Consider the following 14,122-nt stretch of genomic DNA (forward strand, 5'->3'; position numbering starts at 1 on the left):
GGGGGGGGGGAATGGGAGTAAAATTAAAATGATCAAAGTAAACCTGTTGATATCATTAGGTAGCAAAATGTAATTATCTGTAGAAGGAATAAGATGGCATATTGGAAATAACACACATGTTCTTGCAACAGGTTTTATTGTATTTAGATTATATTGGGATCTGAGCTTTCCATTTTTCATATTGAATTCATTTCAGCGTAGTTGCTTAATTTCTTTCCTGCGGTGCTACCCTTCACCTGTTGAATCAAAGCGTAAGTGCCTGGTAACTTAGAGTATTAACAGTTTTTCTTCCTGTCTTTCTGGGAACGTTTCCTCCCAATAATTATTTAACGGTATATTCAGGAAGAAAGAAATGCAGAAAACAAGACTATCCCCTTGGTTGCAGAAGAGGAAGAACTGTCCTCGCTGCAGGCTCAGCTCCTGCTGGCTGCTCCTGACGACACACCTAACACTTCAAGGCAGAGTCCACTGGGTGAACAGCAGGCACTGGCCTCCCTCAGCTGAACATGCCTAAGAGGCACATTTGTGACAACATCTAGCTTGTTTAAAAATGACTGTAGGAAAAAAAAAGGATGCCATGCCCTTTGTATGGGAGGGAGTCAATCTACCTGCTGCTGACAGTAAGGTACTAGAAATCATATGAAGTGCAACCATGGGCAGAATAAAAGCTGATCAGAGAAATTGTTACATTTAGTGATCAGTAATATGAAAAAGGTAGTAAAAACCTTGAACTCTTGTCCCTCCCCAAAACCAGATTTGTGAAACCTGCATTTCACAAATGCAGGTTTAAATTCAAAATGGTGCACTGAAAGTTTGAATTAATAATAAAATTAGTAAAAAATAATAATAACAACGTTTTTAACTTAAGAAAACATTTCTATGCATTATAAGAATTTCTCTTTAGGATTTTTAAAGTCCCATAGTGATTTGGTATTGTAACAGACATGTTTTGGGGTTGGGTTTTTTTTGACTGAATGAGAAATATTCCATTTTCAGCTGAAAGTCATTATCGACTGAAATTTATCACATGGTCATGTTGCCAAAAAGATGGTCCAGCTTCATTTTCCTCTCTCCTCTTTTCTAACATGCACTTATCTTGGTCTTTTCTTAAGTGCTGGTTTCAGTCACTTTCAACTTTTTTTTCTGTATAATAACCATTAATTTTACACTTTCAGAACATCTCTCCTGAGGCTTCCCTGTAAGCCCACTTCCCCTCAGCATAGCTCAGGGTCCATTTGGATGAGTTGCATCTTCCCTTGCCTGGGTCCTGTAAGGAAACTTAACCCCTTAGTGTCTCATAAATGAATGACCCATTCAAAAAAATCCCCAGTTCCAAAATAGCACAGGCAAGCCTATAATAATCTTAAACTTTTTTTTTTTTTTTTTTTTCCCCCCAGTGACAATAAGTATCTATGATTCTGGATAGATTCTTTTACAATGAGAGTTAATTCACTTATTTCTAGTAGAAATTAAATTTTCATTCTTGCTTTTTTTTTTTTTTTTAAATTGTGTTACATAGATTTGCATATCTCAGATGTATGCCTGTGAAAAAATAACAAGAAATGTATTTTGAAGTTGTTGGGCAACTCCAGCTTGAAGGTTGATGAAAAGGGAGCCATCATTGCCTTACTAGGATTTTTAACTTGTTATTTCAAATTCACCACAGCCAGGAAAGGACACATTTGGATGTGTTTGGCAGAGATTCCTAAGGGTAACAGAAGCAGTATGTGAGCAAGAACAAAGTCAGATTAGTTTAATTTTGCTTTTTTAAATACTGTCTTGGCATGGGAAATGTTCTGAAGCTAAGGGCATTGCATAAATAGAAACTGTATTATGCTATGGTGTTTATCAAATGCTCCTCATCTACTGCACCACCCCCATAAATCCACCAAAGCTTTTATTATTCAGGGGTGGGAAGGTAGACAGAAAGGAGTGAAAGCTACAGAATGATTTAACACTGTGGGAACTTAATCAATAAGACTGTTGCAGAGAACTCCCAGGAAAGAGTGTTGTTTTCCATCCAGATGATAATGAGGCAGGCTAGCAGCAACCTCTGGAGGAGAAATGCTGGAGCAGTGAATCCGTGGTACAGCTTTGCTAGTTGCTAATTAATAGTTTGAGGCCAAGGGGACACCTTTTTGCCCCTCTGCTACTTGCAGTTTCTTTCTAGCTTGCCCCACATGCCTCTTTCACTATTGGGGTCACTCTGTTCTGAGTTAGATTCTTGAAGTTCATCCAAATTTATCAGCAGTGCTAAAAATCCAAATTTACCTTTGTTCTCCCTCCTTTGTTCTTGCCATTATTAGTACATTACTATATAGCGCTTAATCCTTCCCTATATTGCAAAAATTATATTCTTGTGCAATCTCTTATTCCTTGTGCTTTGTGTTCCAATTTCAGACATCTGAACTTATTTTGGTGTTTGACTGCTCTGATCTGACTGGAAAACATCAACAAAAGCCAAGCTGGATAGCAGTTAAACATGATTAGTATTTGTGATGTGCAAATTTAAATAATATTAAGTGGTGTTAGCTTGAAGAGGTTGAGAATACTTGTTTCATGATAGTTAAGTTCAGTATTGATTTTTCTCACCTTTTTCTGGAGTCCGAAACAGAACAGCTATAGCTCTAGCTAAATGATGTCACATCTGTATCTTTGCAACACGTATTCTCATAGTCCTTTGGTTCTTCCAACCTCAAATGTAATGATGTACAGAAGAAATATAGTGTTGTACAGAAGAAGTATAGAAGGAAAGAGAAAGCAAGTATTAACTCCATCGCCAGAGAAGAGTTTAGGCAATGGGAAATTAAATAATGAGGTCAGTATTGTCCATAAAGCAATGTTGGGCACTGCAGTCTAGTAGTGTATTGAATCCAGGTCTTCAAAGTACATTTCATGGGAGCACCTGAAAGCATGTCATAGGTAAGAATGAATTGATGCATTATTTTGCTAAGGCTTAGATAAAAACTAAGTCACTAAGAAATACAAGGTGACATTTGTTTTAGCACAGTGAAAATGAGTAGTTGTCAGCAGCAGTCCTTCCAAATTTCCAGTCTAGTAGTATCACTGCTACATCATCTTACTTCCATAAGATAATTTACTTCAAGATTCTTGAAAGATTTTCTTAAAATGCTTTCCTAAACCACACTTGCTATAATTAATCAATGCTAATCAATGCACAGGAAAAATTCTCTTACTGATGATACGTAGTGGCTTTTGTTTTATTTAGTTCTGGTTTGAGTAATTTTTTTTCCAATTATTTTGTTCTCCTGATTCTTGCTTGCCTTATCTTTGTGCTAGACTTGGCACTACTCTTGCAGTCATCTGAGACACAAATATGATATCAGAGAAAGCAGTGAAGTAACTGTACCTGTGTGCCAATGTATTTTTCCCAGTTTCACAACAAAAGGCTCCTGAGACTACAAATGCTCATTTGATTTTTGCTGATCTGAGAGGTCTGTGCCATCTTTGATAATTCGACATGGCAGATCAAGCTTTACATGGAAAATATTGCATTAACTAGAACTTTCAAGTGTTAAACATTTTTTAAAAGACATATTTAGGCTTTGGGGAGATAATGCAGATAATTTTTTGCATTGAATTTCAAAAAAAAATGACTTAATCTACTAATGAGTGAAATGAATCACAGTCTATGCATTTACGTGGGTTCAAAAATATCTCTGTTTTACCTAGAAATTCAACTGATGTATGCAAAATTATCTAGAAAACTTGATTTGGATACATAGCTCCTGCAGAAATTAGGCATTCATTCCCCTAGGCAACTTTCAGCATTTGAGACTAAAAATAGCACATTCACAGTATAAATTGTAATTAATAAACCCGGCTGATATTTAGAAACTACTGACTTTTCCATTAATTATGTGGTTTCCTTAGCTTTTCTATCTGCCCCTTAGTACTAAAAGTTTCTGTTGGTCTTGTGCTTTCAGAGTAAGCAGTTTAGGGCAGACACCTTTATTTGGGTCAGTGTCTAGGGTACCACCTAGTGCTTTGGTTTCCCAACTCAGAGCTGGCATTATAAGAAACAAGTATGCTGACAGTAAATTATTTAGTACTTTGTTATCTAGTTCTTCAATGCTCATCAGTGACTCATGCTGCAAAAAGGTTCAATATCATGTTCATATAGGAGGATTTGGTAACACTTTTTACAAAATAGGAGTTATCTTCATAACTGGAAGAAAGCAACAATAAGTTTTATTCACTGGTACACTGAAAACTGTAGTGCAAATACAGATTTAACTTGGATTTCAGCACAATGCCATGGCATATAGGCAGAAATAACAGACACCAGGGGTAATTTCTGGTAGACACCACAACAATATGTGCATGAGCATGCATGCACACAGATATACCCATGTTCCCTAAGTACAGTCATCATCCTAATAGATATCCATACATTGCTTATGATTTAGAATGGGTTTTGTTTTAATTTTCTTATGTGCTTCGATAAGATATAATTATTTCAGAAACGTATAATAGGATCAAAACATACTTCATTATTAAAGAAATTATTGCACTTCATTATTAAAGAAATTATTGCATTATGGTAGTGCCATCCTGACTGAGTGAAAATGTCAATCCAGTTTTGTTATATTTTTTCAAATGAGAATTTTTTTTCTTATGAAAATTTTGAGAAATTGTTTGCTTTCTCCCAACCTCTGAGGGGTCTATAGCTTCAGAAGATATCAGATAAAGGATGATCACATGTAATGAGAGCAAGATTTAGCTATTAAACTTCCTTGACTTACTTTAAATATTGATTAGAGAAACACTTCTGGGCAAATATTTATATTGAGCAATAATATAATTCAGTAATTTTTAGGGGTTTTTTTACTATCTGAATATCATTATGTCTTCAGTAATTTCACCTAGAAAAATACATTGTTAGCCATGGATTATGAGAAAAAGTCCTAGATAGATGAGATCAAGAAAGAAAAGTAAAATTTTCCAGTGGTAAACCATCATTCGTAAGATGCAAAGGCGCTCTGTGTTGCACAGCCTGTATCTAGCCTTTCCCAGGGTTTGAGACTGTTGTACCTGGGATACTGGCTTCAAGCCATTTCTAATATAATGCTAATGTTGTGACAGATACTAATGAAACCATGCTGTTTCTAGATAAAGCTGATATTGAATACATAGACAGAAGAGGTAATTTCCTTATTCACCTTCTTAATGAGCTCAAGGAGGACAGAGGAACCTTCCTGCATCTGTGAATATCTCCTAGATTTTATTATGTTTTTCAACAAGAATAAATTTCTTTGCATATTTTTATTTACTGCATATATAACCATAACAGTTGAACCTACTTGTTGTATTACTGGGTGATATTCCCTTTGTAGGGGAAAAATACATGTTAAAAATTCCCCAAAAACCTTTGAAGAGTCTAAGAAACATCAACATATTTGCATTTTAAAATTTCTTCCTAGCTTTTACTCAAATGGTGAAGAGTCCAACTAGCTTGCCAAACACAGAAGAACCAAATATGTGTATCATACATACCATTTGAGTATCATCTGAGTGTGATAGCTGTGTATGATGTTTAATGTCTGGTTTTTATTTCTTTAATTATGTTGAGCCTTTGGTTACTAAATGCTCCAAACATTCACTGAAAGTTTGAGGTATCCAGGTGAGAGAGCAGGGTGGACCCTCCTCAACTTAAGGAGGCATGCTATGCTCCGCTGTTTCATCGGGAGGGTCTTGCTTGGCTTACTCAGTGTTTCTGGTCCAGACTGAGAAACAAATCCTGCAGGAAGGCTAAAGAAGTATGTGCTTGCTGTGGACATGACAGGATACAAATCTTGACAGAAGTAGCTGAGAAGGGAAAGGACAGTGTGAAGCCAGGTATCTGGACATATCTGGCGTATCTGTTGATCCTTGTACCAAAATTAGATCTCTCACATAAATATTTTTGTTTAGGTGGGAAAATCAATACAATCTTAAAAGACATTTTCAAGTATTTCCTATTAATCAAAATTACTAAAAATATAATTTTTTATTTAGAAAAAAAATATTTCCTTGGTCAGTTTCTCAGGTGGAGTCCATGTAAAGTACCCATGCTGCTACCTAGATTTCAAGAAAGCTGCTCTGATTTAGAATTACTGGCTTTGGTCTATTACCTGTAAATACTTCATGAAATAGTAACATCAGTTTAATCTTATTTGAGGTTGTAATACATATTTCACATGATTGTATCGTGGATGTGTGCCATGACAAACACTTAGATTTATATTGGAGTGATATCTGTAGATCCATATTTCAGTACAATTGGATTCTGTATATTTTATTCTGAATTTTGAACTAATGTTTAATAGTTGATTTTAGATTGTTTTAAAAGAACAATTTTATAACGTCTTTGATTGCTGATGTGTAACATTGAGATTCCTTCACCTTTATTCTTACTTTCTTGCTGCAATATAATTTCTTATTGCTCTAATTCATGTTGTCCTCTGTCAAGTAAGAAGTAATATGATTTATTCTTCAGACCCAATTATTGAAAATGAGAGGGGTGTGTACTGTTCTAATTGAGACTCAGGACCAAAACCTATACAGTGGTTTAAAACAGAGAAAATAGATGTTCTAAATACTCAATAATGAAAAACTCCAAAAAGGAACCTAGGTTTAAAAATTTTTACATGGTGAATAAGTAAATGCTTGAGATGTTTTTTGTCATCTCAAAGGATGCGCAACCAGATTCTTAGAAATATTATCTTCCTGCTAAATATGGCAGCTAGTCTGAAGTATCATTTTAGGGCAGTACTTTCTGCTTTTGTCAAAGGATGATCTGGCCTTAGGGATTAGTCCACAGTCTGGCTGAAGCAAGGTTTTTTCTCAAACCAGTAAAGGTATAAACAGCCAGAGATCTGTGTGTGTGCAATAGTTGCTTTAGTACTTGGTTATCATTGCAACTTAAAATGACAAGGTTATAGAGAGGTCTGCAGAAAAAGACCAACCTCTGTATGAAATGAAATGAAAAATACAGTTTTAATTTGTTTCTGGAATGACAATGATTCTATTATAATTCATCAAGGAAGATACTTGACAACAAAACAGGTGAATGTTAAATACAGTGTTTCTAACTCAATGTGAAGGTTCATCCTATACCAGTATAGCTGAATCAGTTTTTCTGATCATTTAGTTTTCAAGCTACTTTAAAGTACTATAAGACTATTCTTCACTGTATTATTGATTTCTAATTTTTCTATTTAAGCTTTTTTTTCTTTCCAGTCAAATACTGTCCCAAGTTTTTATGAATGTAGCATTATGAATGTGATAGTGAATAAAGCCATATCTAATTCTAACAGATATCTTGCAATTTTTTTTTCTTCCATGCTTTCTGTCAGTGTTTCTGACTTGCAACATTCCTGTAATTCTGTTCCTATAGCAAGTTATTTCTGCACCTATCTAAGCTGGTAGATCTCTTTCATGTACAACTGCATTTTACTCATATCCAAAATGACAGATTTTCAAAACTTTTGGATTGTCCTGAGATAGTCCTGGACTTATTTTCTTCTTAGCAAGAAACTTATATTTGTAATTACATTGGCCAGGCTATTTAATGTGAAAGTCTGGATGCTCATTTAGTTAGCTCTTATCTTAAAATATTTGTTACTCTTCATGTTCAAAGTATCTTCTTCAAACACCCAATATCCTCTTCCCCAGGTGAGTGGCGTACCTCAATTAGGTTTCTCCTTCCAGCATAGAAGCTGAGTCACCTTCTTCCTTGCTGCTATGACATTTCATGTAAGCAGACTGTGTAAGGTCTTCTTTTTTGTTGCCTTGCCTCTGCTGTCATCTACAGTTTTTTGGTTCCCTCTGTGGGAAACTACAGCTGTGAAAGCCCATTGCAAATTGCACTTTGTTAGTGCAGTGTGTAGTACCTAATAGTGTGTGGTGAAGAACAACTGCAACTCATATAATAATAATACAGGCCTCTGTCAAACTCCATAGATCAGAATGTTTCCTCAAGAAAATGATATAAAATTTCACAAGTAACTGAGAAAATATCCTTGATGGAAAAAGAGTTGTTAAATCTCTATCCATTATAAATTCTCTGAAGATGTGTAGGACAACAGAATAAGGTTTAAACAGCACTTCCAGTAAGTAACTGCAAGAAATAGATACCTAAGTATAAAGACATTAAGTGGTAGTGTTATTTCTTTTGATAGGATAACAATCACTTGATGTTTTCAGTAGTCCTCAGTTAAATCATCTAAGAAAACTAGTTGTATTAGAGAAATTTGAAGAGTACTCTGTTCCATATAAATATAAACCAGATGCTTTTTCTAAGCATTTTCTAAGCAAAGATTAAACTCTAAAAGTGTTTGGGACTTTTTTAAAGGTAAATTTAAATATTGCAGGTTGGGGAGCTAATTAAGTCCTCTGAAAACCAAATGGATCTGGGACCTTGAACAGAAAATATTGGAAAGCTGGTGCTGACCAATCCGTATTTTAAAAGTAATTTACTTTTCTAAGTAAGAATAAAGACAAGAAAGATGCTCATAGAGAGTAGGCAGTGCTCTGATGCTGTGGATATGATAGAGGATCTGTAGTGCTGCAAAAAAGACATTAGGCAGAAAGGCATTAGAAAACTAAAGAAGCACCATAACTGTAACCTCAATAAATGTAAAGAGTCCAGAAAAAGCCTACCTTTTGTGGGAAAATTGCAAGAATTGAACTCCATTTAAAGTATTTTCAGGCTCTCACAGGATATCACTACATGAGTGCTACCTCAGAGAATACTTTTCACACAAGCAGTAGTGGACATCGCAGTCAAAGATAACTAAACTGTCATCTTGGAAGAAACAGGAAGTAGAGTGTTTTACATCTGAACAAAGAAATAATGAGATTCTGTAATATTAACACTACGGGAAAAACTGAAATAGAAAATGAAGGGTTAAGCTGTATGTATTTTCATTCAAAGTGTATGTTAACAGTGTATATTGTTCACTAGATAAAAATATGATCTGTAATGGAATCAGGGAAGAAATCTCATAATAGAATGAAAAATTTGGCAATCCTTTCAATTCATCTCTGAGTGTAAGTGTTCTCCTTGTAGAGGCAGGGAGCTGATTAGGAAAGACTTTGAGAACAACTTCTAGGGAGCAATAAGCTCTCAGCAAACTGAGTATGCTAACCTGACTTGCTTTTTCAGTAATCTTGTCTAAGGTGAAATATGGACTGAAATTGTTAGTCATGCACACATTTTACAGAGACTAATGAAAATCATTAGTACTGAGTACGTGAACACCATTTTTTGTAGTCTCTGCTGTTGTTGAAGTCTCAGACCTGAATGGGACTATGTCTACAAGCACTAGGATAGCGATGCTTAAATTATTAAGGAAAAATGTGGTGATAAAAAGACAGAGATTAGAAGCAGAAAGTCCGAGATAAAAATATGCTATCATGGTTATCAAGTGAAAAAAACAAAGGTAACTGTTCCAGCCTGTTGCATATGTCAAAAAAGAAGACCATGGTGAAAGATTCTTGTTGATACAGCCTGAAAAAAATCCATCCATGGACTCAAAGCTGGAATAGATTTGATGATATGGGCGAGTTCTTCTAGGCTAAGGCTCTTACATTTCCAAGATTGCCCTTTGCAAGCGATTCTAGGTAAAACAATACTCATATATATAAAATTCATTTTCTCTTGGCACCGTAAATTTAACATCTGATAAACATCCATAGTGTAGCAGGCATGAATTCAGACATGTTATTAGATTAAATGTTCTGATTATCACCTTAAAATGCATACACTGGTCTTAGGTGCTTGTTTAACAAAGAGAATGGAATCAGACTCTAATACACGGAGGACATGAACCACAAAGGACCAAGTCCATCACCTTTAGTTGCCCCTGGAAATTTTGTTGAACTACCTGTATGTTTTGTGCTTTAATGTGCTTCATGCTGAGATCTTGGAGGCCTACTTATATTCTGTATTAATGGTAGTTTCCAAAAAAGGGGTGTCTAGATGTAATGATCAATTTTGGATTAGACATCTTGAATTTCTCCCTCAGTTTGGCAAACATGCTCAACTAACATAGAGAAGTAAGGAAACAGAAGAATCCCCCAGTCCCTAAACCAAAAGCCATGGACTAGGAGGAAATACTTACCAGAACTGAGAAGTTGTCAGACACTAGAAGTACTTAGTTTCTTGTTGAATCATATAGGGTCATTTATATTTAAAATGAAGAAATTGTTAGAAGCTATATTTAGGCTTGGCTGGGCAAAAAAACCCTGCAAACAATTATATAGTATCTAAATCCTTAGACTGTATTTTTGATTGCCTAACCCAACAATTTTTCCAGCCTCAGATCATTCGGTAAAATGAAGGACAATGATTTTGATCATTATTTTAATTAAATACAGATCACAAGCATTGAAATATTAAAGAAAGTTAAGGCTTTATTGCAGGGTTTTATGAGTTTCACCTGTAAGAGCTGGAGCAAGGATTTGGAGGTATGGCTGTGCACCAGCAGTGTCATCAGTGCAGTGACAACCATACATGCCCATTGTTTTGCATCACTAGTACTGTACTGAATCTTTACGGAAAAAAGCAAAAAAAGAAAGAAAATGCCCACTGAGAAATGTAGCCTCCAGAGTCCAGTCTTTTTTATTACTTCACTTCTTTTTTCTTTTTTTCTTTATACAGCACCTAATTTAGGCCACAGACAAAAAGAAAATGTATCTTGAATATGCATCACGGGTTCCAAAAATGAAAAGAAATTGGATTTGGATAGCACTTACTCAATAGACAGATATGATACATGGTAAGAAGGTGCACTGTCTGCCCTGTGATAGATTAAACTACTTTGTAGGAAAATTACTGTGAGCCAGTCACCACCACCACCGTGGCTAAATCTTTAATAAAATTCTCTTCCATATTCAAGAGCGAGGTATGAAGTACACAATAAGCAGAGTGGAGTAGAGTGCCATTTATCAAACCACAGCTAGGTCTGTAATCTCCTGCTTTATCCTTTTTTAGTACTTTATTTGTCTTTATTGTTGCAAGGAAGCACATTTACCCAGGGCAGTGGGCTTTCGGTGCTGATAAACCTTTTGTTTTAAATTCTACCTGTGGGGTGTTTTTTTTCTTTTTTTTTTTTTTTTTTTCCCTTGGATCAGATAACCATCCTGTCACTCTATGGGAGCAATTAGTTTGTTTCGTTTTGGTGGTCCCTTGCTTGTTACATGTTCCTTCACCCTTCCCTGTCTGACCTGACCCTACCTCTCTTGTTTCTATGCTACAAAAAAGGATACCAAAAGAGACATTTTAAAAAGAATACTCAAGCCTGTGCAGAAGATGGTCTGGGATGTATTGCATAATGCTTTTTTGAGGCTATTTGGCAAGATGGCAGTGTTGAACCATGTTGTAGTTGGCCCCTGGGTGGCACTACGTGGCTAGACCTGGGACCAACAAAAGCATTTTTGGATAAAGGCAGAAAATATAATTGAAGCGGTTTTCTTTTTAAAAATTAAAGACAAATCCTTAAGCTAAATTTGTTGATATTTGCTGAACTCAATACAAATATCCAATATTATTAAACTCCTATTGTTTCCCTTATTGAATGGGATTCCAAAATGTTCTGTATATCTTGACTACCTGATAATATCTGGATCACTTTTGGCAACATGCTGATATTAAGTACAGATGCAGTGGAAGGGTCCTATGGGCAGAAGTATGTGACTAGAACTGCTTTGTGCTGCCTGAATATGCATACTACCAGTCTGTGCTGCAGCCCTGGGGGTGATTTTTTTAGTACTATTATAACCCTTTTTATTGTTTGAATAGCAGTTTTATGACAAAACATTTATATTCAGCCTGCCTTTGTACTTGACTGAAAGAGAGCAATCACTGAGAATGATAAGGCAACAATGGTAATGATAACTGCATTTATGGAGGCTTACAGAATTTAAACGGGCATGCAAAAATAGACTTATAATAGTGCTCTACCTGCATCTGAACTGGTTTGGGTATATTTCTTGTGCCTGGCCCATGTTTGCTTATTGATAGAGATGTTGCCTTTTTTCCCATTTTTTTTTTCCCTTATGGCATTTCTTCTATATGAATCTTACATGTGTGTACATCAGGTTTATCTTACCACAGAAAGACGCCATAGTAAGATGGAGGAACATAACCATTTTTCAAAATCCACATCTCTGAAAATATTGCTCAACTTAAATATCAAGTTTTCAGAGTTTGTGGTTATATGGTCTTGCAGCATAATGGCCATTACCTGTCTTTCAAGGTCCTACCTCTTGTGACAAATAGGCAATTCTTTCACTCTCCCTTGAGAAGTGAGGAATAGTACTGGACATTAGAAAGTAATCCAAGAGTTTAAGAGCAGTCAATTTGTTACTTGAATATTTTTAAGCTCAATCAATTCTACTTTTGTTTTCCTTTGCTGTAGTGTTTTCTCCTCCTTGAGGTTTACACAGACATATACACACATGCATGCACAGACACATATTTGTGTTTTTCCTTAAATTTATTGCTTATAGAAGGCAAGAAAACAACGAGAAAGTTCAGTGTCTTTTAGGGAGAGGCAGATAGTTCCTGGATCTCTGAATTTTGTGTGAGGGGAACAGAATTATGGCTCAGTCCATTTCTATTGAACATTTTAATATGGAATATGAAAAAGAAGGTGTACACTACACAATGTTGTAAAGATATTTTAGGGATACATTCTGCCACCTTGTTCACAGGCTGCTAAGTAGACTTACCCATGTTATAGGTTTTCTAACTAAGGAAGAGACTGTCCTCATGGAGTTAAAATGACAGATTCAGCATATATTTTTATATAATGTTTTTCAATATTTTAAAATAATTCTGTCAGCAAACTATTTTATATAAAATTCTCTGTGGACTGTCTCTTTTTATAAGCCAAAACAATGTATATTTTTATAAAAATGAATGATCATTTTTATATTTTGAGCCATATGTTAAGATTTAATTGATCTTGAGAGCTGGTAATCTCAATATGCCACAATTTCTTTCATACTTAGTTTTCCTATTATATAATTTTACAACTTTCTCCCCCTATATTTTCTGTACTTACCAGTCCATTAGAAGTTGACAGTATACAAATGCTGGGTTGAAAAAAATCTGTGAAATCTAAGTGACTCTAGAAATGTAGGAAAAGGAAAAAAAAATTAGTTGTTAAAAACAAGAGATATGTTTTATTTTATTCATGTATGTCATTTTTCTAATTCAAAAGCTCACTAACTACACTACATTTTTTAATCTATGTATATGATCATTACATGTTAACCTGTTCATCTGTTCCTGTCTGTGCTATTTAGGCTTTAGATATGTTTAAATTAATAATTCAAATTGGTTTTTGCAAATGAAATATAAGTAATGCAAACATTAACTTGCTTTGCCTAAGTTCTTATGGTATTTTACTGGAATGCTGTATTCAAAGGGATGTCATTTTCTACTAAATGTCTTTCTAATTCTTTTGTGCAAATGATACCTTTTCCCCAGGCCCAGCTACTTAGTGGATATTATTGAACAAATGTCTTTCATAGGATCGAAAAAAGTGCAGCATTATGTGAAAGAAATTTTAAAAAATGTGCATGGACTATTTAGGAAAATGCTTAGTGAATATTAAGCAAACACCTGAAGTTCCTGTGCTGCTGCCTAGAACCAGCACTTCATTACCTATTACGTGCAATGACTTTGAATTTTTTATTAGGTACTGGTCTCTTAGCCTGTAAGGCTTGTGCAAGATGTATATGAGAGCGATTTCCAGCAGAGCGAAGCTTATCACAGATCCACCTAAAAGGTAAGGATATTTTTTTTTAATTTTTAGTTCCAATGCAGAACAGCTGCCTGCAGAACACCTGCACACAGGGCAGGAAAGAAATTTGGTTTAAGGGTTGATTATACATGTCTTACCCATGTACAGTAAGTCCAGAAATAGGCATGATGAACTTCAGATGAACAGAGAATATGTAAATGGAAAGGGCAATACCAGAACATTTACCCTCTATTTTTGTGGTACAATACAATTTTAGTGCATTTTTTTTCAAGGTGGTGAGGACAAAGGAGACAGGCTTAAATATCCTTCAAATTTATTTCGTTTCTCCCAGATCTGTAATATTG

General features: G+C 35.2%; 1 long non-coding RNA gene across 1 annotated transcript in view; it reads left to right on the forward strand.

Moving 5' to 3' along the window:
- LOC113478907 overlaps nt 1-13,808 on the forward strand; it is an 83,769-nt gene extending 69,961 nt beyond the window's left edge. Inside the window, exon 4 of the long non-coding RNA XR_003398157.1 lies at nt 13,713-13,808. This is a non-coding gene — a long non-coding RNA (uncharacterized LOC113478907). The remainder of the gene's footprint in view (nt 1-13,712) is intronic.
- Nucleotides 13,809-14,122: the final 314 nt, after the last annotated feature.

Source organism: Athene cunicularia, assembly GCF_003259725.1.
Source record: "Athene cunicularia isolate RWA chromosome 3 unlocalized genomic scaffold, athCun1 chr3_part1, whole genome shotgun sequence".
Lineage (NCBI taxonomy): Eukaryota > Metazoa > Chordata > Aves > Strigiformes > Strigidae > Athene > Athene cunicularia.